Here is a 26,955-nt window from a genome sequence, read left to right on the forward strand (position 1 = left end):
AAGCCGCTGCTCCTGGTCCAAATTTGGTGGAAATCCGTCCAGCGGTTTGGGCTGTATGGGAAAAAAAAAGTTTTGGGACCCCCCTATAACTTTGCCCCCCCTGGACGAATCCTCACCAAACTTATATAAATATATATTACATGGCCACGGTAGTGGCCATGTAGTTATGGTTAAGTTGGTGTTTCCATAGGAAGAGCACTTTTTGGGCGGCTTATAACTTCGCTCCCCCTGGACGAATCCTCACCAAACTTTGCAAAAAAAGTATATGGCCCACTCTGAATAGACACACGGGGCATGAGTTTCTTGCAAAGCTTGGTGAGGATTCGTCCGGGGAGGAAAAGTTATAGGGGGGGGTCCCAAAACCTTTGTTTTTTCCCATAGACATAATGGGAAAAAACTTTGCTTACACCTACAGCCCAAACCACTGGACGGATTTACACCAAATTTGAGGCAGGAGTGGCGGCTTGGTCCCGAAAGCGTGCTTTGCTTTATTTGGTGTAAATCCGTCCAGTAGTTTTTAAAAAATGACAAAAATGTAAGTGACCGCGGACTGGATGGTGATTGGGCAAGCAGCTTGCGTGATATCCGCGGACATCTGACGTGCTCTCTCATTGGATGCAGTGAAAGCGTGCAGTGTGTCTGGCTTCAGAGACGCCCGCCATCTTTGTTCCTCGCATGAGAGGCTTTGTCAGCAGGAGCGGGATCTGCCGCCTGTACAGTAAGTCTTTCGTGTCTGTGTCCTGTTCCTCCCACCCCCGCTCATGCCCCGTGTGTCCATCTTGTCCCCCCACCCCCACTCATGCTACGTGTCTCCCCTGTTCCTCCAGCCCCCCGCTCACGCCATCGGCACACGGTGGCCAGCGGAGGGCCGAGGAGCGGGATCTGCCGCCTGCACACCAACGCTGTGTGTCTCTCTCCCTCTCCCCACCCCCCACTCATGCCCTGTGTGTCTCTCTCCCTCCCCCCACCCCCACTCATGCCCCGTGTGTCTCTCTCCCTCCCCACACCCCTCTCCCCCTCCCGCCCACCCCCCGCTCATGCCCCGTGTCTCTATCCCTCCCGCCGCCCACCTCCCGCTCATGCCCCATGTGTCTATCCATCCCGCCGCCCACCCCCCGCTCATGCCCCGTGTTTCTCTCCCCTCCCTACCACCCCCGCTCATGCCCCGTGTGTCTCTCCACTCCCCCTCACCCTCGCTCATGCCCTGTGTGTCTCTCCCCCTCCCGCCCACCCCCCGCTCATGCCCCATGTGTCTCTACCCTCCCCCCACCCCCTGACCCCCTGCTCATGCCCCATGTGTCTATCCCTCACGCCGCCCACCGCCCGCTCATGCCCCGTGTCTCTATCCCTCCCACCGCCCACCCCCCGCTCATGCCCCGTGTCTCTATCCCTCCCGCCGTCCACCCCCCACTCATGCCCCGTGTCTCTATCCTTCCCGCCGCCCACCCCCGCTCATGCCCTGTGTGTCTATCCCTAAAGCCGCCCACCCCCCGCTCATGCCCGGTGTGTCTATTGGTCCCGCACCCCCCCCGCTTGTGCCCCGTGTGTCCATCCCTCCCGCCGCCCACCCCCTGCTCATGGCCCGTGTGTCTAGCCCTCCCGCCGCCCACCCCCCACTCATGCCCCGTGTCTCTATCCCTCCCCCCGCTATGCCCTGTGTCTCTATCCCTCCCCGGCTCATGCCCCGTGTCTCTATCCCTCCCACCGCCCACCCCCGCTCATGCCCTGTGTCTCTATCCCTCCCGATGCCCACCCCCCGCTCATGCCCCGTGTCTCTATCCCTCCCACCGCCCACCCCCGCTCATGCCCCGTCTCTCTATCCCTCCCGCCGCCCACCCCCCACTCATGCCCCATGTCTCTATCCCTCCCGCCGCCCACCCCCGTTCATGCCTCGTGTCTCTATCCCTCCCGCCGCCCACCCCCCGCTCATGCCCCGTGTGTCTCTCCCCTCCCCACCACCCCCGCTCATGCCCCATGTGTCTCTCCACTCCCCCTCACCCCCGCTCATGCCCTGTGTGTCTCTCCCCCTCCCGCCCACCCCCCGCTCATGCCCCATGTGTCTCTACCCTCCCCCCACCCCCTGACCCCCTGCTCATGCCCCATGTGTCTATCCCTCACGCCGCCCACCCCCCGCTCATGCCCCGTGTCTCTATCCCTCCCACCGCCCACCCCCCGCTCATGCCCCGTGTCTCTATCCCTCCCGCCGTCCACCCCCCACTCATGCCCCGTGTCTCTATCCTTCCCGCCGCCCACCCCCCGCTCATGCCCTGTGTGTCTATCCCTAAAGCCGCCCACCCCCCGCTCATGCCCGGTGTGTCTATTGGTCCCGCACACCCCCCGCTTGTGCCCCGTGTGTCCATCCCTCCCGCCGCCCACCCCCCGCTATGCCCCGTGTCTCTATCCCTCCCCCCGCTATGCCCTGTGTCTCTATCCCTCCCCGGCTCATGCCCCGTGTCTCTATCCCTCCCACCGCCCACCCCTGCTCATGCCCTGTGTCTCTATCCCTCCCGCTGCCCACCCCCCGCTCATGCCCCGTGTCTCTATCCCTCCCACCGCCCACCCCCGCTCATGCCCCGTGTCTCTATCCCTCCCGCCGCCCACCCCCCACTCATGCCCCATGTCTCTATTCCTCCCGCCGCCCACCCCGTTCATGCCTCGTGTCTCTATCCCTCCCGCCCCCCACTCCCCACTCATGCCCCGTGTCTCCCTACTGTTCCCCCATCCCCCGCTCATGCCCCGTGTCTCTCTCCACTTCCCCTCCAACCCCCGCTCATGCCCCATGTCTCCCCTGTTCCCCCCACCCCCCGCTCGTGTCCTGTCTCCCCTGTTACCCCCCACCCCTGCTCATGCCCCGTGTCTCCCTCGTGTTACCCCCACCCACAACTCATGCCCCGTGTCTCCCTTGTATTACCCCCCCAACGTCCACTCATGCCCCGTGTGTCAACTTGACAGAGAACAATACAGACAGCGTCCTCAGGACACCCCCTACGAACATTTCAGGACACCGGGAGTGTTCTCAAAAACGTCTTCAGAACACCCCCATTTTGTTTATTTGCGAACATTTCAGGACATCGCGGGTGTTCTTAGAACACATTCAACCTGACAGAGTACAATACGGACAGCGTCCTCAGGACACCCCCTAAGAACACTCCCCGGACACCGCGAGTGTTCTTAGAACAGTTTCACTTTGCTTGCGAACAAAACGGACACATATTGAGTCCTTAGAACACCCCCCAGTCAGTTTATTTAGAACATTTCAGAACACCTGTGATGTCCGCAAACAAATCGAACACAAAAAGAACGTCTAATACATAAAAAACACAACTTTCATCCTATCTCATACACTCCCACCCTCCCCAAATGCTCCTACACACCAACACACTCTACAAAATACACATTTTGAACAAAGTTTCACCGCGATGTCCGCGGACGTCCGTGAATCCAAGATGGCGGGCGCTACCGAAAAATCTGACGCGCTTCACGCTCCACGCCGTCCAATCAGCGAACACGTTGCATGTCCGCGAACATCATGCAAGACGATTGGCCAATCAGGACACTGTCTGCGGAGCGAACAGGGAAGTGTGTCCACGAACCGAACACAGATATCACTAATTTTTTTTTACCTACTTTTTGGTAATTTTAAAAAAAAATACTGGACGGATTTTCACCAAATTTGCAAAAGCACGCTTTCGGGACCAAGCCGCTGCTCCTGGTCCGAATTTGGTGGAAATCCGTCCAGCGGTTTGGGCTGTATGGGAAAAAAAAAGTTTTGGGACCCCCCTATAACTTTGCCCCCCCTGGACGAATCCTCACCAAACTTATATAAATATATATTACATGGCCACGGTAGTGGCCATGTAGTTATGGTTAAGTTGGTGTTTCCATAGGAAGAGCACTTTTTGGGCGGCTTATAACTTCGCTCCCCCTGGACGAATCCTCACCAAACTTTGCAAAAAAAGTATATGGCCCACTCTGAATAGACACACGGGGCATGAGTTTCTTGCAAAGTTTGGTGAGGATTCGTCCGGGGAGGAAAAGTTATAGGGGGGGTCCCAAAACCTTTGTTTTTTCCCATAGACATAATGGGAAAAAACTTTGCTTACGCCTACAGCCCAAACCACGGGACGGATTTACACCAAATTTGAGGCAGGAGCGGCGGGTTGGTCCCGAAAGCGTGCTTTGCTTTATTTGGTGTAAATCCATCCAGTAGTTTTTAAAAAAATGACAACAATGTAAGTGACCGCGGACTGGACGGTGATTGGGCAAGCAGCTTGCGTGATATCCGCGGACATCTGACGTGCTCTCTCATTGGATGCAGTGAAAGCGTGCAGTGTGTCTGGCTTCAGAGACGCCCGCCATCTTTGTTCCTCGCATGAGAGGCTTTGTCAGCAGGAGCGGGATCTGCCGCCTGTACAGTAAGTCTTTCGTGTCTGTGTCCTGTTCCTCCCACCCCCGCTCATGCCCCGTGTGTCTTTCTTGTCCCCCCACCCCCACTCATGCTCCGTGTCTCCCCTGTTCCTCCAGCCCCACGCTCACGCCATCGGCACACGGTGGCCAGCGGAGGGCCGAGGAGCGGGATCTGCCGCCTGCACACAAACGCTGTGTGTCTCTCTCCCTCTCCCCACCCCCCACTCATGCCCCGTGTGTCTCTCTCCCTCCCCCACCCCCCACTCATGCCCCGTGTGTCTCTCTCCCTCCCCCCACCCCTCTCCCCCTCCCGCCCACCCCCCGCTCATGCCCCGTGTCTCTATCCCTCCCGCCGCCCACCTCCCGCTCATGCCCCATGTGTCTATCCCTCCCGTCGCCTACCCCCCGCTCATGCCCCGTGTGTCTCTCCCCTCCCCCCCACCCCCACTCATGCCCCGTGTGTCTCTACCCTTCCCCCCACCCCCACTCATGCCCCGTGTGTCTCTCCCATCCCACCCACCCCCGCTCATGCCCTGTGTGTCTCTACCATCCCCCCCACCCCCCGACCCCCCGCTCATGCCCCGTGTGTCTATCTCTCACACCACCCACCCCCTGCTCATGCCCCGTGTCTCTATCCCTCCCGCCGCCCACCCCCCGCTCATGCCCCGTGTCTCTATCCCTTCCGCCGCCCACCTCCAGCTCATGCCCCATGCCTCTATCCCTCCAGCCACCCACCCCCGTTCATGCCCCGTGTGTCTCTCCCCTCCCCCCACCCCCGACCCCCTGCTCATGCCCCATGTGTCTATCCCTCACGCCGCCCACCCCCCGCTCATGCCCCGTGTCTCTATCCCTCCCACCGCCCACCCCCGCTCATGCCCCGTGTCTCTATCCCTCCCGCCGTCCACCCCCCACTCATGCCCCGTGTCTCTATCCCTCCCGCCGCCCACCCCCCGCTCATGCCCTGTGTGTCTATCCCTAAAGCCGCCCACCCCCGCTCATGCCTGGTGTGTCTATTGGTCCCGCACACCCCCCGTTTGTGCCCTGTGTGTCTATCCCTCCCGCCGCCCACCCCCTGCTCATGCCCCGTGTGTCTAGCCCTCCCGCCGCCCACCTCCCGCTCATGCCCTGTGTCTCTATCCCTCCCCCCGCTATGCCCTGTGTCTCTATCCCTCCCCGGCTCATGCCCCGTGTCTCTATCCCTCCCACCGCCCACCCCCGCTCATGCCCTGTGTCTCTATCCCTCCCGCTGCCCACCCCCCGCTCATGCCCCGTGTCTCTATCCCTCCCACCGCCCACCCCCGCTTATGCCCCGTGTCTCTATCCCTCCCGCTGCCCACCCCGGCTCATGCCCCGTGTCTCTATTCCTCCCGCCGCCCACCCCCCGCTCATGCCCCGTGTCTCCCTACTGTTCCCCCATCCCCCGCTCATGCCCCGTGTCTCTCTCCACTTCCCCTCCACCCCCCGCTCATGCCCCATGTCTCCCCTGTTCCCCCCATCCCCCGCTCGTGTCCTGTCTCCCCTGTTACCCCCACTCCTGCTCATGCCCCGTGTCTCCCTTGTCTTACCCCCACCCACAACTCATGCCCCGTGTCTCCCTTGTATTACTCCCCAACAGCCACTCATGCCCCGTCTCTCCCTTGTGTTACCCCCCCACCCATGCCCTGTCTCCCCTGTTACTCCCCACCACCCGTCCATGCCCCGTGTCTCCCTTGTGTAACCCCCCCACCCCCCACTCATGCCCCGTGTCTCCCTCCTTTCCCCCCACCCCTGTTAATGCCCCGTGTGTCTCTCCCCTCCCACCAACCCCCGCTCATGCCCCGTGTGTCTCTCCCCTTCCCCCAACCCCTGCTCATGCCCCGTGTGTCTCGCCCCTTCCCCCCACCCCCGTTCATGCCCCGTGTCTCTCTCCCCTTCCCCTCCACCCCCCGCTCATGCCCCGTGTGTGCACCCTGTTCCCCCACCCCAGCTCATGCCCTGTTCCCCCCACCCCCGCTTATGCCCCGTGTGTGCCCTGTTCCCCCCACCCCCGCTCATGCCCTGTGTCTCCCTCGTGTTCCCCCCACCCCCCATTCATGCCACGTGTCTCCCTCATGTACCCCCTCACCTCCCGCTCATGCCCCGTGTGTCTCCTGTTGCCCCCACCCCCGCTCATGCCCCGTGTCTCCCTCGTGTTCCCCCACCCCTCACTCATGCCCTGTCTCCATCGTGTACCCCCTCAACCCCCGCTCATGCCCCGTGTGTCTCCTGTTGCCCCCACCCCCTGCTCATGCCCCGTGTGTCTCCTGTTGCCCGCACCCCCCGCTCATGCCCCGTGTCTCCCTTGTGTTCCCCCACCCACCGCTCATGTCCCGTATCTCCCTCCTTACCCCCACCCCTCGCTCATGCCCCGTGTGTCTCTCCCCTCCCTCCCACCCCTGCTCATGCCCTGTGTCTCTCCCCTTCCCCCCACCCCCTGCTCATGCCCCGTGTCTCTCTCCCCTTCCCCCCACCCCACTCATGCCCCGTGTCTCTCTCCCCTACCCCCCACCCCCTGCTCATGCCCATGTCTCTCTCCCCTTCCCCCCACCCCCCGCTCATGCCCCGAGTCTCTCTCCCCTTCCCCCCACCCCCCGCTCATGTCCTGTGTCTCTCTCCCCTTCCCCCCACCCCCCGCTCATGCCCTGTGTGTCTCTCCCCTTCCCCCCACCCCACTCTCATGCCCCATGTCTCCCTCCTTTCCCCCCACCCCCTGCTCATGCCCCGTGTGTCTCTCCCCTTCCCCCTCCCCTGCTCATGCCATGTGTCTCTCTCCCCTTCCCCCTACCCCCCGCTCATGCCCCGTGTGTCTCTGTCCTCCTCCCACCCCCCGCTCATGCCCCATGTGTATCTCACCTTCCCCCCAGCCCCCGCTCATGCCCCGTGTGTCTCTCCCCTTCCCCCTCTACCCCCATTCATGCCCCGTGTGTCCCCCCTGTTTCCCCCGACCCTTCGCTCATGCCCCGTGTGTGCGCCCTGTTCCCCCACCCACGTTCATGCCCCATGTGCACCCTGTTCCCCCACCCCTGCTCATGCCCCGTGTCTCCCTCGTGTTCCCCCCACATCCCGCTCATGCCCCGTGTATCCCTTGTGTACTCCCTCACCCCCCGCTCATGCCCCGTGTGTCTCCTGTTGCCCCCACCCCTGCTCATGCCCGTGTCTCACTCGTGTTCCCCCAACCCCCACTCATGCCCCGTGTCTCCCTCGTGTTCCCCCCACCCCCCACTCATGCCCTGTCTCCATCATGTACCCCCTCACCCCCTGCTCAAGCCCCGTGTGTCTCCTGTTGCCCCACTCCCCACTCCTGCCCCATGTGTCTCCTGTCCCCCCACCCCCGCTCATGCCCGTGTCTCCCTTGTGTTCCCCCCACCCCCCGCTCATGCCCCATGTTTCCCTCGTGTTACCCCCACCACCCCCGCTCATGCCCCGTGTTTCCCTCATGTTACCCCCACCACCCCCCGCTCATGCCCCTTGTCTCTCTCCTTTCCCCCCACCCCCGCTCATACCCCGTGTCTCCCTCGTGTTCCTCCCCACCCCCCGCTCATACCCCGTGTCTCCCTCATTTTCCTCCCCACCCGCTGCTCATGCCCCGTGTCTCTCTCGTGTTCCCCCCACTCTCGCTCATGCGCCGTGTTTCCTTCCTTCCCCCCACCCCTGCTCATGCCCCGTTTGTACCCTGTTCCCTCTCACCCCACGCTCATGCCCATGTGTCTCCCCTGCCCCCCCCGCTCATGCCCTGTTGTGTTCTCTTTATACACCCCGCCTTCCCTTTCCACCCTTTCCATGGTGGCCATCTTGGTAAAAGATTTTCCTTCCTACAATGGGACGCCGCAGGTGTCCCGGTGTAGGAAGGAAATAAAATCTTTTTTGTTTTTACCACCTGGCGTTCCCACTTTGAGGACATAAGATGTTAGTGGTCTTCATCTATTGAAAAGGATGTTATGGTGACGTTGCACTAATAAAAACCTTTAAAATTTAGTAAACATTTTTTTACATGGACGTTATGGTTAAGTTGCACTAATAAAAACCTATGAAATTCAATGAAAAAACTTTGTTAAAGGGACGTTATGGTTAAGTTGCGCTACTAAAAACCTATGAAAATCAGTGAAAAAACTTTTTTAAAGGGACGGTATGGTTAAGTTGCGCTACTAAAAACCTATGAAATTCAGTGAAAAAACTTTGTCAAAGGGACGTTATGGTTCCAAGTAAAACCGAAAAACCCTTGAAATTCGCCAGTTATGGTAAGCTAAGCAACCATAACTCGTGCCACCACCGTGCACTGCTAAGACTAACACCCAGGACATCAAAGATGACATCACAAATGTCATTGATGACATCACTGGTGACATCACATGTCTGGCTCACTCTTTTTTCTTTTGCTGACATATCTAGGTCACATGGTTTTCTTCAGTAACAGTCAGAAACTAAACATTTTATTTTATTTGTAGACGTATCCTTCAAGTAGGTTCTTACAGTAATTCCCTTAGAGTCCAGTCACATCATATGAAACATATACATACAGGAAGACACAAGCTTGAAAGACAGCAATCCTTTTTGTGCATAAAGATAATCAATAGACTTATGAGCACTTTCTGATAGTTCTGTTGTTTTTTTTATGGCTGTACTTTCCCTGTATATGGTCATATTTGTATACATTGTACTCACACTACTTTCCTAAGGGTCCAATCACATCAAGTGATACATATACCTAGGGTAAATAGCAGCTTTGAAACAGAGCAATCATTTATTTGCATGAAAATAATCAGTTAAGTTATGAATTGTTTCTGCTACTACTTGTGCTTTTTTGCTAACTTCACTTTCCCTGTATATACCCATATTGGTATGTGTTCTTGTGTCTTTGTGTTTTGTCTATAGTAATGCAAATATGTAATACATGTGTTTTATTAGCTACTTATTACATATTTCACAGTACACAAAAATCTACTAAGAAAACAATTATCATTTCATTATTCAACATATTAAAATTACGAATATTATACCTTCATCTTGTACACTGCACACAATGTTATGTTTCTGTATGAGTAGCTTAGTATACTAGATAGATCCCCATAATAGAATGCTATTTATATCAATGCATCGTTCAATGCACTAATTAGGGTATGATATTTATTGCAATGATCCTTGACGCTTGTTTCGCAACATTATAATAAGAATCCCTTGTACACATATTTTCATGAAAAGTACATACACATGTGATGTCATCAGTGATGTCATCAATGACATTTGTGATGTCATCTTTGATGTCCTGGGTGTTAGTCTTAGAGTCCACAGTGGTGGCGCGAGTTATGGTTGCTTAGCTTACCATAACTGGCGAATTTCAAGGGTTTTACTTGGAACCATAACGTCCCTTTGACAACGTTTTTTCACTGAATTTCATAGGTTTTTAGTAGCGCAACTTAACCATAACGTCCCTTTAACAAAGTTTTTTCATTGAATATATATATATATATATATATATATATATATATATATATATATTACACAGCCACAGTAGTGGCTGTGTAGTTATGGTTAAGTTGCTGTTTCCATAGGAAGAGCCCTTTTTGGGTGGCTTATAACTTCGCTCTCCCTGGATGAATCCTCACCAAACTTTTCAAAAACAGCATATGTGTCACTCTCAATTTTTGCAAAGTTTGGTGAGGTTTGGTTCAGGGGGGGCAAAGTTATAAGGGGGCTCCCAAAACTTATTTTTTTCCCATAGACGGAATAGGGAAAAAACTTCGCTCACGCCTACAGCCCAAACCGCTGGGCGGATTTTCACCAAATTTGGACCAGGAGCAGCGGCTTGGTCCCGAAAGCGTGCTTTTGCAAATTTGGTAAAAATCCGTCCAGTAGTTTTTTATAAAATGAGCAAAAATAGGTTAAAAAAAATTGTGATATCTATATTCGGTCCGCGAACACACTTCCCTGTTCGCTCCGCGGACGGTGTCCTGATTGTTTCCTTCGGCTTGCGTCATGTCCGCGGACATGCAACGTGTTCGTTGATTGGAGGGTGAAGAGCGTGAAGCGTGTCAAATATTCGGGAAAGCCCACCATCTTGGATTCGTGGACGTCTGCGGACAGGGTGGTGAAACTTTGTTGAAAATACTATTTAGTACAGTGTGTTGTTGTGTGAAAGTGTTTGGGGAGGGTGGGGAGTAAGAAATGGGTTAAATGTTTTATTTATTTAGATGGTAGACCCCTCTGTTGTGTTCACTTTGCCTGCAGACAACGCAGATGTTCTAAAATGTTCTAAATAAACTAAATGGGAGTGTTCTGAGGACACTACTCCTGTCCGTATTGTTCGCAAGCAAGGCTGAAAGTGTTCTAAGAACACATCATGTGTCCTGGGATGTTCGTCAATAAAAAAATGGGGTGTCCTGAGCATGGTATGCCTGTCCATTCTGTTCGCAAGCAATTTCAAATTGTTCTAAGAACACATGTTCGCAAGCATGTTCAAAATGTTCTTAGAACACATTATGTGTCCTGGGATGTTCGTAAATAAACAAAATGAGGGTGTCCTGAGGACGCTATGTCTGTCCATGCTGTTTGTAGGCACGTTGAAACTGTTCTAAGGACACTCATGATGTCTGCGGACATTAAAAGTGTCCATATGGCATAGTTGAAATGTTTGATTCTATGGGTGTGATATGCTGCAATGTATTTTTTTTATTACTGTATTTTCCCTGTATATGCTCATATTTGTATACATTGTACTCACACTACTTTCCTTATGGTCCAGTCACATCATGTAATACATGTACATAGGATAAATAGCAGGTTTGAAACAGAGCAATCATTTATTTACATAAATATAATCAGTTAGGTTATGAATTATTTCTACTACTACTTCTGCTTTTTTGCTTACTTCACTTTCCCTGTATATACCCACATTTGTATGTGTTATTGTCTCTTTGTGTTTTGTTTGTAATAATGCAATTAGGTAATACGTGGGTTTTATTAGCTACTTATTACATATTTCACAGCACGCAAAACTCTAATAAGAAAACAGTTATCATTTCATTATTCAACATATCAACATGATGAATATTGTGCCTTCATCATATATGCTGCACACAATGCCTATGTTTCTGCATGAGTAGCTTAGTTTACTGGATAGAACTTCATAATAGAATGCTATTTATATCAATGCATTGCTTAATGCACTAATTAGCTCATGATATTTTTTCCAATGATCCTTGACAGTTTTTTCTCAACATTATAATAAGAATCCCTTATACACACATTTCATGAAAAGTAAATACACATGTGATGTCATTCAAGGACATTAGATAGATTACTGTAGAAAAGCTGAAATGCAAACTATGAGGCCTTAGCGACTCTGAATTGAGCTGCTTCAATTTGCTTAACATTTTTTCAGAAACCATTTACTTGGTGCATTTGGCCAGAAACCACAAAAGACTGTTGTATTACCTGGCTTACTGTAGCCATAAGCTTAGTGTATAATTCCCAAACCACTTTGCAAGAGATGGAATGTTCAGTGGTAATTTACCAGTAGGGATTATGTTTCCCTGTAAGCTAGCAGAGTCCAGGAATATCCACTAATAAGCAAAGTAACATTTGCCAACATCATAACCAAATTAGCATTGATCTGTAATGTGGGCTAGGTTTATTTCATGGTAATTGTCATTGGAAAACGGAATGTTGTAGTAGTGAAAGAGATGTACATGGAAGTTGCTTTGTTAAAAATGTAATTGTGCACTGTGCAAAACATATTCCAGAATAGTTGAATTGTCACAAAACACACTCATTTCTAAATGTTCTCAAACTGCTGAATTTGTTGCAGCTACCCCTCATGTTTTGCAGGCTCTATTAAAGGGCTCAGGAGTACTTTAAGCAACATGGGTTCTCCCATAAAGCCCAGTCATTCTTTAAGGTTCTTTAAATATTCCATAGGGTTGAACTGTTGATTACAATTGTTGAGTTGGAGGATCTTTGTTTCTATGAAGTAGCACAACACTACTCATATGGAAATATTGAAGCAAACATTGACAGATGACGGTATAAAGTACATGGATATATTGGTTGACTAGTGAGACATGAGAAGGCAAGTCTCATCAACCACATGAAACTGTCTTGCCAAACTGAAGAAAAAAGGGAATTCTTTCATTTTTATCTTTTCTAGTTATTCTTCCCATTGTGTGCAGAGTAATTTGCTTGTGTGTTTTGAAACTTTTGAAGAATCATTTTTTGCAACAAAAAAAACTGTTAGACATCCAATAATTTAACATTATCTGCAGTTACTGGAGAAATAACTACTTCAAGAAGAATTTTTGGCAGCTGAATTGGCAAAAAAGATTCCTGAGGCCAGTCAGGATTCTGCAGCAGGATGACAAAATGTCCTTGGGGACCCAATTATTCAAACAGATGTTGAGCTTGCCATGGAATAAGTAAAATGTACAATGCAACAAACTAAAGTTGCAAAAGCAAAATATGATGAAAAAGTAAACTTAATATAGAACAAAATGAAGTTTATTATAAAATCAAAGATAGGTTCTTACATGGTTTACAGCATTACAAGCATGAATGTTTTTTGTGTCCAATACAAACCTCTATTGATGTATGTTAGAGGACAAGCAGGAACAGGTATATATATATTTTTTAATTCATGCAATAAGAGCTATGATCCAAAAAGTAACTGATTTCTCTTTGTCATGAATTGTAACTGCTCCAACATGTTGACAGCATTCAATGTAGGGGGTGGTACTTTACATAGACTGTTGATGCTACCAGTGGAGCATGACAACAAACTAGAGTATCAAAAACCTGTGTCAAGTGCAGCACACGAAGTAGGAACATTTTTAAGAAAACGGAATACCTTGATTATATATGAAGTAAGCATAGTGTCTAACTTGATGCTAGCTTTCATTCACTTGCGAATGCAACAGGTTTTAAAGACTGGCTACGACATTTTGTTTGGAGGTAAACATGTACTTGTTTTTGGAGACTTGTTACAATTAACTCCTGTGAAAGTTCAACTAGTTTTCAAGATATTGCAATCTAAGGATAGTCAAAAACTATAGGGAGTATTTGCTATTTTGAATCTTTGGAATCATTTTGAATTACAGGAACTTACCAATAATATGAGGCAATCGGCTGACCTCGAGTGTGCAGAAATGCTTAATAAGATTTGTATTGGTGTTCTTGAGGAGAATGTGAAATCAGTTTTAAAAGGTAAGACTGATTTCTAACATGTTTCATGCAGATTGTACTGCATCTGATGTCATGTTGACCCTTTAGAAAGAAACATTTCTTGTTTTGTTTTGATATGTACATTTGCAGAGCGTAACGAGTTCAACTCTGCAATGCTGCTTGTTAGGAAAGATTTCATAATTGCATGTAATTTTCCCTCCATGTGTCAACCCCCAAACTTTTTGCTGATGTTTAGCCACCATTGACTGACTTTGCCAGAGAAGCACAGCCTTCAGCTGCACTCCTCTGGGCTTTCGCTCACTTTTTATGGGGAAACTGACATGCCCTTAAGACAGTCAGTACTGGAGACTTTGTTTCCCTTAGTCCTTTCCTCATGTTGCAACTTTTGTGCGACATGTAACAAGTGTGCAATGTATCTTACCATACAGCACACTTGGGTCTATAGGCAATTCCAAAGGCCCTAGATACTCTCGCTGGACTTTTTATGAACTGTGCAGATGTGTCATGGACAGGACTGGTGGCAGCTATCTTTTTGCATTATTTTTTAACCCTTTCCTGTCATGTTAACTGTGTTAACCGTGTTTGGCATGAATAGGTTGCCTGGCTCAAAAATGGCCATGCCACAAGGTTCTTTGTCCTGTCATTTGGCCATCTTGCCCCTTCAACCTCCCCAGGTATAGCCGACCTGGGTCAGTCCTTATTTGGTCATGCACTTTCCCACAAATCCTAATGCTTTCGCAGGCTTCTGCATGCCTTGTGTGTGTGCCTCCAGGACGTGGGCTGGAATGTCTGATTCCAATACATATCCTAGGTGCCAGAGAGTCTGGAGTGCCATGAATGTCTGGGACCACCATCGTACGTGATTGGTCCATGTATGGAGTGTGTGTTTGTGAGAAGATCTCCCATTGGGTCCTCTCCGTTTTGGCGCAAAGGGAACTTTGGATAAGAGGAGGCTGAAAACACCACTACCATGTCAATGTCATGAGTTCTCACTGAACAAAGGATAGCATCCAAGTATCCTGCAACTACGAAGCTGAGTCGAGGAACCGCTGGTGACCCGCTGGAAGGTTTGGCACCCTGAGCCCGCTGTCGTCCCGTGAGACCCCTCTGCATCTGGTCGTCCTAGAAGGTCTGCGAAGATAGTTCAACCTAGTGGGGCCAACTATTCTCGGCACCTGCATCAAACCCTGCAAATAAGCTTTCTCGGAAGTGTGCCTGGGCCAACCAGTGGACTGACCCACTTACCCAGTTGCTTTGCTCTGTCTCTGCTGCGGTTTCGAGGAGGCCGTCGAAACTTGGTATAATGCTAGTTCTGTGTCCCCGGCATCCTCAGACCGAATTTAACACACTTGACTTTCCGAGGTCTGAACTGAGACGAGTGCACCAGGATGGGAGTAGACGCAGTTAGTGTTGCCCTGCCGTGGCAACGACGACCTGTGCAAGTTCACTGTATTTGTGACCCCCTTACCCCTGAAGCCTGCTGCAGTGAAACTGGGCTGATTCCTCCACCCGGAGCAGAGAAATCACCACTGTCCCGTTTGGGAATCATTGCTGTATCTTAGGAACTGAAAGGTGCTGAGACTTCCTTTTTGCCGCATTCAAACCTGCCAGTGAAGTGGACTGAACTGGCAAAGTTTGGGTCTGCTTGGTCGGGGACCGGTGAGTACTCCTTACCCCAAACGGTGGCCCCTAGCGCAAGAGCCCATTTTTACACACAAGTGGCCCCTGGGGGCCCTTCTCCTTTTCACAGCTATTGCGAAATTGCGAAATACTCAAACTGCCTCTGCCTTCAAGTGGAGGTCTGTGCATGTACTATTGAGCTCAAGGCTCCTCTCGTCGTAAGGCTTGGACTGCCTCTTAGTTAGGTGTATTATTGATGTTGAACTGGGCCCAAAGATTACCTGCATTGCCTGTTTTCTTCCCCTCCATGTTGTCAACATATTTCGTGCAGTCACCCTTTTAGACCCCAATGGTCTTGTATATATATTGTATTGAGTGTGATGTATTGTTTTACTTAGTGTTACTGTAATTCTTTTGCTATGGTCTATGTTACAAAGGCCTTGTAATAAATGTGTCTATATTTTGAATATAACACCTGTCTGGAGTAATTTGTAAGTGTCCTTGCTCTGTGTGCTCATTGAGGTCCTTCAGTCACCCTCAACCCTCCTGAAACTTAGGGCCTCATTCCGAGGTTGGAGGTAGCCATGGCGCTATTAGCGTCATGGCTACACCCTTACCGCATACCGGGTCCGGGTTCCCTGAAAGGGGAATTACCAGGCCATTCCAACCTTGGAGGATCCGGTATTTCCCCATTCAGGGGACCCATCCCCATTCCTATTCGAGCCCCCATAGGACTCGATGGGAATGGGGACCATGATAACAACGGGGACGTTAATAACGGGCCCGTTGTTAGCATGCTGGTCCTTTAGCGGCTCCCACTGAGGGCACCTAGTAAAACCAGCCGTCCTTAGCGGGACCCGCTAAAGGACCTTGTAATGCGGCGGTAAGGGGTTAACGGCACCAGCACCCTTACCGGCTCTGTTAACCCCTTACCACCCACCTCAGAATGAGGCCCTTAGTCTTGACCGCCTGCCATAGCTACCCTGATTGGTCTGGCTTGTCCAGAGGTTACCCTGTTCCAAGAATCTAGGTTGGCCTTCTGAACCTCTGCCCCTCCAGGTCAGAGTTCAGAAATCCTTCTTAACACTGCTGTCAGCGAAGCAAAATATTGTGGCGATATAATTGTGGGATGTTTTAGATGGTCATGTTAAGCCTTTAGTGTTGGATAAAAGAGTGAAAGCTCGATTATTTCAACTATTGAATTCAATTTCAAAAACAGTAGGTCTAGAAGCAGTTTTGAAACTGTGCATCAATGCACGGGTAAGGTTAAAGAGTAAATTGAATGAGGAAATTGGTCTAGTCAAAGGAGCGATTGTCAAGGAGTTCCCCCCTTCTCACCTGAGTCCGATCTTTGCTGGATTTCTTGGTCGATGCCTTCTTGCGGACGGATTGGGTCTTGAATAAGGCTGCACAAGTCTCTTCCGACTCCAGCGTGCGTTCAAAGTTCCGGGATGCAACGATCCAGGAATCCGGGAAAGTAAGAGGATGCACTACACAGCACACGAGTCCAGGAAGTAAGAAGGAAAGGAGAGTAACTATGAATGGAGTTTAGAAGGGACAGAATCAGGGAAAACAATACCGCGAGCTACGGAGCACACGTCTGGTCGCTACTTCGCAATAGCATTGAGACGCGCAGAGCCGCGGGGGGCGTGGTCTATTAATAGAACACGCTACATCCAACGTGTGGAGCGAGGAAGGTGTTTCACGCTGGGCGGCCATGTTGGGAGTCCCAGGGAGTGTAAGCCCCGGTGAGACAAGGACCATGAAGTTCAAAAGGGGTGCGTTCTGTAGGTCATGACAGCATGCCTCCTCCGAAGACCCGTTCCTCCAGGTTTGCCTGGCTGTATGAGGTGAAATTTTCTGAGCAGTCGAAGGGTCTTGAGATTAGAAAGTGGTTCCCAGGTTCTTTCACTAGGAGGATATCCCTTCCATTCAACCAGGTATTGAAGCTGACCCCGTTTATACCTGGAGTCGTATATTCTGGACACTTCATATTCCAGTTGGTTGTCGACCAGTAGAGGAGGGGGTCTGCAGGATTTCTGGGAGGATTGGATGTAGGGTTTGAATAAGGACGTGTGAAAAACTGGGCAAATTTTCTTCAGGAGTCTGATAGTTTGATCCAGTATGAGACTGGATTCATAATTTATTTGATGGGAAATGCACCATAGTACCTAGGGGTCAATTTGTTAGGCCGTAGATGTCGGGGTAGTAATTTCGAGGACAACCAGACTTGATCACCAATTGCATAAGAAGCCCCTGGTCTTCTTTTGGAATCTGCATACCTCTTAGTCTGTGTTCTGGCCTTCTCTAAGTTTTCTTTGGCCTCCTGGTGTACGTTGATGGGGGTTTCGATCCAGGAGTCGACAGTAGGTACCAGCGTGGGATGAAGGAGAACAGAGGGTAGAACCAATGGATGGAAACCTTGGCTACAATAAAAAGGGATTGGTCTTAAGCGCTGAATGATCGGAATTGTTGTAGGCAAATTCAGCCACGGGTATCAGGAGCGACCAGTCATCCTGAACCTTGGTGGCGAAACATCGAAGATACTGTTTCAGGGTCTGATTAGCACGTTCTGTGGCCACGTTGGTTTGGGGATGATAACCTAATGAGAGGGTGTGTTGGACTCCCAAAATGCGACAAAGATGTTTCCAGAATTGTGAGACGTATTGAGGTCCTCGATCAGAAATGATCTTGGAAGGAAGTCCATGCAGACGGAATATGTGTTCCAGAAACATTCCAGCAAGTTCGGACGAGGATGGTAACTTACACAGGGGTGCAAATTGAGCCATATGAGTGAACAAGTCAATGGTAACCATGATGGTCGTGTATCCTCGGGAAGGTGGTAATTCCACAATGAAGTCTGTAGCAATGAATTCCCATGGCCTTGTTGGCAGTGTAGGTTGCAGTAGAAGACCCGCTGGTCTCTTGTTATCGTGTTTATTTTGACTACAGATAGCACAAACCTGGACGTACTGCTGTACGTCGGTCTTCATTCCAGGCCACCAAAACTGTCTTTGTATGTGTATGAGGTGGAGGGTGTTGGTTATAGCACCATGTCCGGAGTGAAGGGTATCATGACAGAGGTTTATTATTCTTTGTTGTAATTTCTGTGTAGGAATGACCAGTACATTGTCCTTAAATAAATATCCTTCCTTGACTCTTAGATTCCATTGATTCTTCCTTGAAATATCCTTCCAGAGATCAGAGGATTGGGTTTGCACTCAAATTTCTTCCAGGAGATTGACTGCTTGAGCTACAAAGATCGTGTGGGGAAACATCTTAGGGTAGGCCCTATCTTCAGTAGTTACATAGTCAGGACGTCGAGATAAGGCATCAGCAATAAGGTTTTGTGATCCGTGAACATGAGTGATGTGGAACTGGTACTGGGCAAAGAAGTATGCCCAACGCGCCTGACGACTGTTCCTACACTCCAATGACTGTAGAATTTGAAGATTCCGATGGTCCGTGCGGACCTGAACTGGATGTCTAGCACCCAGAAGCAGATGTCGCCATTCAGTGAAGGCTTGGTGGATGGCTAACAGTTCCTTTTCCAGGACGGAGTAGTGTGTCTCACTGGGAGTCAGGGTTTGTGAAATGTAAGCAATGGGGTTTTCCAGTTTATCCTCAAATTCCTGCTTCAACACCGCTCCTATGGCGTAGTTAGGGGCATTTGTTTCCACTAGAAATGGTCGATTTATGTCGGGTTGGGCTAAGATGGGGGCTTGCGTAAACTCTGCCTTTAAACGTTGGAATGCCTTATCTTGCGGTGTAGACCAGATAAAGGGGGTGTCTTTCTTCAAGAGAGCAACGATCGGCTGAATGATCTCGGAAAAGGTGGATATGAACTTCCGGTAGAAATTGGCAAGCCCCAGGAAGGATTGAACTTCTTTCACAGACGTGGGAGCGGGCCATGCCAGAATAGCCTTTACCTTTGAAGGGTCCATACCAATTCCTTCTGGGCTAAGGATGAATCCTAGGTAGTGAACAGAAGTAACGTGAAACAAACATTTTTCGGGTTTGGCTAAAAGTTTGTGTTCACAGAGTCATTGCAATACTGCCTTTACATGTTCTTCATGCTTTAGAAGGTCCTGGGAAAAGATCTATATGTCGTTCCAGATAGACAATGACGAAGAGGAATAACATGTCTGAGAACACCCTATCCATGAAACGTTGAAAAGCTGCGGTGGCATTAGCTAGTCCAAAGGGCATGACTAGATATTCATAGTGACCCAAGGGTGTTCTAAAAGCTGTTTTCCATTCGTCTCCTTCCTGGACACGGATCAAATGGTAGGCACCCCGGAGATCCAACTTCGTGAATATTACGGTGCCTCTCACAGCTTCCAGGATATCTGAGATCAAGGGCAATGGGTACCGGTCTTTGAGGGTGCATTGATTTAAGCCACGATAGTCGAGGCAAGGTCTGAGTTCCTTAGTGTCCTTCTTGGGAACAAAGAACAACGAAGCACCCGCTGGAGATTTAGAAGGTCTTGTGGTGCCATTTTCGAGGTTGGTATCCAGGTATTCTCGGAGGGCCTTCGTTTTAGTTTCGGAAAGGATGAACATTCTGCGGAAGGGAATCACTGCTGAGGGATCTGTATCTATGGCGCAGTCTTCAGGTCTGTGAGGGGGTAAGGCCGGGACTATGGCAGTTGAGAATACATCAGCACATCCACGATAGGCCTCAGGGACTTGTATGATATTGGAAACCATGAGTGGTGTTTGCTGGTCTCTTGGTGGTTCTTTAGTTGGTGTCAAGGAAGGATCCAGGAATAGAAAGTGAGACATGCAAAGCTCTGAGCCTAGGAATAGTGAGCCTGCTGTCCAGTTGATATACGGATTGTGCTTCTGTAACCAGGGCATACCCAATACCATGGGGTAATGAGCTGACTTAATGATGTCGAATCTGATCTGTTCTTGATGATGGTTTATAGAAAGCTGAATCTCTTTAGTCTGCAGGCTTATGGGCCCTGAAGTGAGGGGTCTTCCGTCGATTGCTTCCACCGACTGCATGGTACTTAGTGTCTCGTATGCAATATGATGACTAACAACCCAATCTTGATCAATGAAAATTCCCATAGCTCCGCAGTCTACCAAGGCCAAGATGGAATAGGTCTTATTCTTGGAGGGCGATAGGAAGGCCTGCAGTATCACCAAATTGTTTTGTCCAGGAGAGTTCAAGGATGGAATTGATGTGGAGCAAACATCTCTCTCCTGAAGCTATGCTCCATCTAGGATCGGGAACTGGCGTTTCCTGAACGCCGAGGAGGGGCTAGAGGACACTCCCTAACCAAGTGTTTATCTGAGGCACAATGGATGCACAACCCCGTATGGATCCTTATCATCCTCTCTTGCGGGGATATAGGTCCACGGAAGGCTCCTATCTGCATAGGTTCTGGTTCAGTGACTGAACCTGGGTTTATGTCTGTCTTGGTGGTACCCTCAAAGGACACTTTCGGAGGATTTCCTCTGGATTTCTTCTTCTCTGCCTTCCTTTCCTGGATTCGAAAGTCTATTTGCATGGCAAGGTCCATTAGTGCCTGGAATGAGTTTTGGCGAGCCACTCGGGCCAACTCATCCTTAATCTCCTCATTCCGTCCTCTCCTGAAAAGGGTAAAACTCGCCTCAGGGGACCATTCAGCTTCCTTGGCTAATTGCTTGAATCAGGTTACAAAGGTGAGCATATCCTGGGATCCTTGCTGGAAGTCTAACAGGCGTTCCTGGGCACTATAGACCTGCTCTGGGCGATCAAACATGGTTTTAAGGGCCTGTATGAACCCATCATAGTCATCTAGGAGGGTATCGCCGGAATTAACGAGCGGCGTATCCCAGGTTAATGCATTTCCTGAAAGGTGAGAAATTATGAAACCCACTTTAGCTCTGGGAGTCGAAAAGTAGTAGGGCTTAAAGGTAAAGTGGACCAAACATGAATCCAGGAATCAGCAAAGGGTTTTTGCTGACCCATCGTATTTATCAACTATGCCGCCCAGCAACACACTTTCTTTTGAGGCAGAATCACGGGATAGAACCAATTGCTTAAGAGCTGCGTTTTCCGCTTTGAGATTCTGTACCTCGGTTGATAGTTCTTGCATGCCACGCATCAGGTCCTGAATGGCCGCTTCCATGTCCATATCGAGTTCAGTCGGGTGGCGTCTCAAACTGTCGAGGAGTTCCCCCCTTCTCACCTGAGTCCAATCTTTGCTGGATTTCTTGGTCGATGCCTTCTTGCGGACGGATCGGGTCTTGAATAAGGCTGCACGAGTCTCTTCCAACTCCAGCGTGTGTTCAAAGTTCCGGGATGCAACGATCCAGGAATCCGGGAAAGTAAGAGGGTGCACTACACAGCAAATGAGTCCAGGAAGTAAGAAGGAAAGGAGAGGGACTAGGAATGGAGTTTAGAAGGGACAGAATCAGGGAAAACAATACTGCGAGCTATGGAGCACATATCTGGTCGCTACTTTGCAATAGCATTGAGACACGCAGAGCCGCGGGGGGCATGGCCTATTAATAGAACATGCTATTTCCAACGTGTGGAGCGAGGAAGGTGTTTCACGCTGGACGGCCATGTTGGGAGTACCAAAGAGTGTAAGCCCCAGTGAGACAAGGACCAGGAAGTCCAAAAGGGGCGCATTCTGTAGGTCATGACAGTGATGGGAAGAGTGGTTGCATTTCACACTTTTCCTCACAGTACAAATATTGAACATGTTGAAGTTTAGGTTTATTGTGTAGAAGAAACTCATTTGATTTCTCGGACCTCTGCACATTTCATGCTTTATAAGGATGTCTTTCTGAAAAGAGCCCAGTTTCCATTGTGCTCTGCTAATGCAATTACTATTCATAAATCACAAGGCTTGACGTTACAAGCAGCACTTATTGATATTGGTTATACAGTGCTAAAAGAAGAAATGTCATATCTAGATATGTAACATGGGAAACATATTGAAGGTTTATTTTTAATAAACTTTGATGAATGAAAAGTGACAACTGACATTTCTTGCATTGAAGAATATAATAGGTTACATGTACTGTATGCTCCTTACCTGAAGCTCACAGGCCCCCCATGTTTACCTTTCTTTTTCAAACAGGGCCATCCATCTTACACAAAGGACCTTGCCCTTTATACCTATACAAGGAATATCTATGTAACATGGAGGATTGCCTCTAATATTTTTTAATCTCATCACCAGAATTATAGCAACAGACAGTGATTTGGCAATAAAACATTTTTACTCTTTAATAAAGCATGTGTACACTTTAATCCACATCTGTGCAGTGAAATCATTGTTTTACTCTCACTTACCACACTTTATTTTCACTTTTTCTTTCCTAGATACACCAAAAGTATTGGACAATTATGAAAATGTATGTGTAAGTCAACTCTATGGAAATAATTGGTGCATGTAACCCACATTGTCTTCCTCTTGATGAGCCACCTCATTATTTGTGGTAAAACATGTGTAGAGGAACTTGTTATAATTTAAAGGAACACTTGCATCAAGTGCACAAATAAATCAGTAAGTCACCAAACTACTGATCTCTGTGTTATCAATTTGAGTAATCTGACATACACCCAACCAGAAAAACTATTGCTGGCACTGTAAAAAGGCTCTACATTGTGTTTATTTTTCAGTGGTTATTGGGCAGACACAATACTTGGAGTTCAATGTTTGCGGCATTGACACCTAAATAAGTAAAGATTTGTTTGCCAAAGGTTTGAATTATGCCTGCATTAGTCTAACTACCAGGATCAGCCGAACCAAACCCTGGCAGAATAATCTCACCAAACTCTGATTTACTTTTTGAAATGTAATCCATACTAGTGCCCCTACATATAGGGAACCAAACCATTAACAATAAGCTGGCAACACTTTTTCAATCCAGGGATGCAGAAGCTGAGACCCTCTTTCTGAAGCTCAGAACAGAAATACACAGAAAAGACACAACACAGTCACCTGTCTCATAGAAAAACCTATTTGAAAAATTAGAAACATTATCTAAAAAAGATCTGTCTAAATGGTGGGAAATCAAAACGATGAAAATGTATCTAGAGGTAGGATGTGTTTCCAGAGGATTTAGAAATAGCATTTTCTGTCATTTGATGAAGAAGAGAAATACTCACTCAAATATTCACTCAATGACTGGGAGCTTATGTTCACAAATACCTCTGACCCATGGGTGTCCTCTTTTCAGAAATGCATGGGGTTCTGAGTTTTCCTTGGTGGCTTGGACATCCTATGCCCAAATCTGTATGGTGTGCATATTACTCAAAATCCTGCAATCCTGCTTTGAGAAAAGAGTTAGGGTTACCTGTGTTTTAGGCTTTCCCCTTGGTGCACAGGTAGGTGCACCCACACATGTGAGGTACTGTTTTCATCCGGACACCTTTGGGAATGCGGGACGGTAGGCCATGTATTGTTGGTGGTGTGTTTCCGTGGGTGAGCCAAGTGAAATGTGCGGAAAATGTGTTTTTTTGGCCTCATCTCGGACTTTGCCGAGGTGTCTGGGTAATAAATTGTGGGCCGAATTGCGCAAGTCAGACCTCTGTGGATTCCCACAGGTGTCTTCTTTTCGGAAATGCATGGGGTTCCCTGTTTTCCTTGGTGGTTTGGACACCCGAGGTCCATATCTGTATGGTGTGCCCGTCTGGAAAAAGTGTGAAATTCAGCTGTCAGAACAGACTTGGGGTTACCTGTGTTTTAGGCTTTCCCCTTGGTGCCCAGGTAGGTGCACCCACACATGAGGTACTGTTTTTATAGGGACACATGTGGGAACGCGGGACGGTAGGCCATGTGTTGTTGGCGATGTGTTTTGGTGGGTGAGCCGAGTGAAATGTGCGGAAAATGCATTTTTTTGCCACTTTTTGGAATTTGCTGGGGTGTCTGGGTAATAAATTGTGGGCCGATTTGTGCAAGTCACACCTCTGTGGATTCCCACGTGTGTCCTCTTTTCAGAAATGCATCGGGTTCCCTGTTTTCCTGGGTGGCTTGGACACCCTAGGCCCATATCTGATTGGTGTGCCCGTCTGGAAAAATCGTGAAATTCAGATGTCTGAAAAGACCTGGGTTTAGGGGTGTGTTCGGCTTGGCCATTGGCGCCCAGGTAGGTGCACCCACACATGTGAGGTACCGTTTTCATCGGTACAGGTGTATGAATGCGGGAAGGTATAACATTTGTTGTGTTTGTGTGGTATTCATAACGTTTTGACCCATTTGCTGGTGCCCATTGTCCCACAACCCTTTCATTTCCCAAATGTGCCCTACATTTAGTCGCCGCTTTAGGCACCATACACTTTTGTAACCTGCACAAGTCACCTACCCTTGAAAAGGTCTGCCTGTGCTCTTTCAAAAAAAGTATGATTGCTGTTCCTCAACACATTGGTTTTCCTGATTTACACATGCTAAGTACGTCTGTTCAGGCCATAAGCATAAAACTCCTGTGTCCCATAGCTCAGTGTTTGGCTTGTGGTATTGCTTGTTTTATAAAACACTACAAAAAATGTGTGCTTTCCTAACTGCAAGAGTCAGGGGAATGTAGAGGAGCATTGCTTTTCTCAAAATTCATAGAAGCCGTTGCCGTACCAAACCAACCATGTCCACCACGTACCTTTTTTTTTGTGTCATTTTCCCGCTTTTCCCCCAATCTATGGCATTTTCCCCTACCTATTTGTTGCCCGATCTATGCAAATCACCTCTTCCTAAACTTGGAATTTTGTCTACTTTTCAGAAATGTATGCCTTTCTGTCCTCCAATTCTGCTTTCCTACCCTTTTCCTCCATTCCGTCCATGCATGCCCAATTGGCAAAAATGGCCAAAATCGCCCACCTCTCACAAAAAGGTTGATAACCACATCAACATAATTTTTATTTGTTTCTACTTAACCTGTTCTTGAAAGCCAGGACATTGGGGAATTCAGCACAGCAAACCATTTGTTCCTAGCTCTTACAAGGAAAAAAACACAGGCTACTTTGTACATCATTTTATTGGCATTTTTTGAAAAAATACAAAATGTTTGCCCTTTTTGTCATGACCACTGTGAGGGGCACAAGTTGTGCCACAGGCAGGCTCCCACCAGAACCCTGAGGGCCTTAAAACCACTGCAAAAGGGCTCCTGGAGCAAGTCTTGGCGCCTTTGGCACCAGGCTCATGTGTAGGAAGGAAGGGCTGTTCAAACTAGGTCCCATTTATGTACATGGGCCTTTAAATCCAACATGGAAGCACCCACACAGTCTGGTTCTAAGAACCAAGCCATGCGTTCTAGTGTTTTGGGTGTGGCGGGCCTGGAATTACTTTCCCTGGTACTACTTTACCTGGGCTATATAAACCACACCCTGACTGCAGAACATGCTTCATGTTATTCTGCAACCAGCAGTGTGACGCTCACCGTGTCCAGCTCCTGGTCTTCAGCATCTTCCTGTAATCCTGCAAGAACAAGAACACAATTATTCTGACTTACCTAAGAAAACACCATCCAGCACTCAGCATCTCAACTGGGCTGCAATCTGTGGAAACTGAGAGAAGAAGAAACATCACTCACCTGTGAGTACTAGCTTAAGGACTCCTGGTGAACCGCTACCACAGCTGCTGTTTGAACATTACGACCTGCAATAACGAGAAAAGGAAAAACAATATTAGAACATACGCTTCCAAAAAATCGAATTCCATCAGTCTTACCTGAATTCCATAGCGCTACGCCACGCTTCCATCCGGAGCACCACAGCAACATCTGCAAAGGAAAAGAGACATATTCAGGTTTGCTTTCAATATTAAACAACCGCACAGCGCTGTACTTACCTTAACAGATTCCGGGGGCCGTTTTTCCATCGCGCTCTCATCCACTTGCAGCACCACAGCGGCCTGTGAGGAGAAGATGAAGAAAACACAGGTTAGCTTTAAAAGACAATAAAGGCACTGCGCTTCGTGCTTTCTCTTAGCTAGAAACATGCCTCTCTATCCGACATGCCAGCATCAAGACCTTTGCACCTGAAAAGAAGGAGATAAAGAGATTAACGAATTCCCACCGATAACAGAACAAAGACTTACAGTTAACAATCCTACCTGCCTACCAGCAGATTCGGGGTCACAGCAGTATTATTCAGCACTGGGCAACTACGCATCCAGGATTCCAGATCTCAGAGCCTTCCAGACGCCCCCTGGGATATCAGGTGAGCGTAACACTTTTTGCTTATTGTCTCTCACCCCCCTACAGCAACCTAGGATTCCTGTTTGCCGTTACGACTGCCTACATGTGGGACGAAAAGGGGCCAAATTTGGCAGAGATATCTCATGTAACAAAAAAGTTACAAGACATTGAATTGCGACATACCGAAATCACCAAAAAAGGCTTGGCACTGGGGGGAAAAATCCATGGCAGTTAAAGGTTTAATAGAGCAGGAACAGAGAATTTAAGAAAAAATCGACCTTTTACAATCAGAAACCTAAACTTCATCATAATTTGACAGTGGGACTCATTCCGAGTAGGGCGGTAAGGGTTAACGGTCACCGGTAACGAGACCGGTGCTGTTAAATCCTTATCGCCCTACTACGAGTTCCCTTTGCGGGTCCTTCCTTAATGCCTGCTTTTAGCAGGCGGTAAGGACGGGACCCGCAAAGGGACTTTAGTGCTAAGCTAATTATTAGCGCCTTCCCCATTCCCATTGAGCCCTATGGGGGCTCAAATGGGAATGAGGAAGGGCCCTGGTGAATGGGGAATTACCGGTCCCTCCAACCTTGGAATGGACCGGTA

Source organism: Ambystoma mexicanum, chromosome 2p (assembly GCF_040938575.1).
Source record: "Ambystoma mexicanum isolate Mex_15411 chromosome 2p, UKY_AmexF1_1, whole genome shotgun sequence".
In the NCBI taxonomy this organism is placed as follows: Eukaryota; Metazoa; Chordata; class Amphibia; order Caudata; family Ambystomatidae; genus Ambystoma; species Ambystoma mexicanum.